This window comes from Frankliniella occidentalis, unplaced genomic scaffold, assembly GCF_000697945.3.
Source record: "Frankliniella occidentalis isolate FOCC.00 unplaced genomic scaffold, Focc_3.1 Scaffold562, whole genome shotgun sequence".
Lineage (NCBI taxonomy): Eukaryota > Metazoa > Arthropoda > Insecta > Thysanoptera > Thripidae > Frankliniella > Frankliniella occidentalis.
Genome location: NW_026267678.1, coordinates 37,309 through 38,193, shown reverse-complemented (window position 1 = coordinate 38,193; position 885 = coordinate 37,309).

Sequence of the window (885 nt, the reverse complement as noted above, 5' to 3'; positions counted from 1 at the left end):
CCATGCCGGATGGGTTGCCTCTGTCCAAGGCGCCGGGTCCATACGTCGAGTCGGGTGGGCTGCCTATTTGTGCGGCTGGAACTGCAGGCAGTCCTAATGACAAACCTTATTTAAACCCTGGACAAGGTTTCCTGCTCGAAATAAGTGGACAATTCCGCCGTGAAGCGGAAGAAGGGGGTAAGTCCACTTAGCACCGTCACTTTTTAATCATCTGTCACTGCCGTTGGCTACATCGGAAGTTCCCGAAATGACGTTTGCAAGATAGTTCTCAGAGTACAAGCTAACTTCTCAGGATGACTTCAGGAACTTCCTATACAACAAACGCGAGTGACAGACAATTAAAGGGTCATGGTGCTAATTAGACTTACCCCCGTCTTCCACTTCATAGCAGCATTTTCCTCGCCCGATCGAAGAGAAGACCTTCTAGGCTCGCCCTGCCGTACTCATCCTATTTGTGTCATATTCACCGAATTCTCGCCACAAGAGAGTGGGATTTTTCTAACCTCGCCCAACTACAGTGAGGAATCTTACTCACATAGGGTGAGGACCTTGAATTATGACTCAAGACCATCCCACCGAATAGGGAAGAAGAAAGAAAAGAATCCAAAAGCACCGAAAACAGAATTCAGTAGATCAAATTCTGGACCTTTTCTTTTTACTTGACGAAAATAATAATTCAGGACTTGTTGGTGTGTCACAGAAGTGCGCAAATATTATCTACATCCTGTATTGGAACTATTTCCGGAGATTTTTGATTCTTATCTTTCTTCCACATTCAGTGGAATGGTAGATTGAGAAATATAAGTCTCGATCTGAGAGCGAGATTTTTGGGGTCTATGATCTCGCTCTCCTCAATCGAGTATTTACAGTGTAAACCATGGTTTT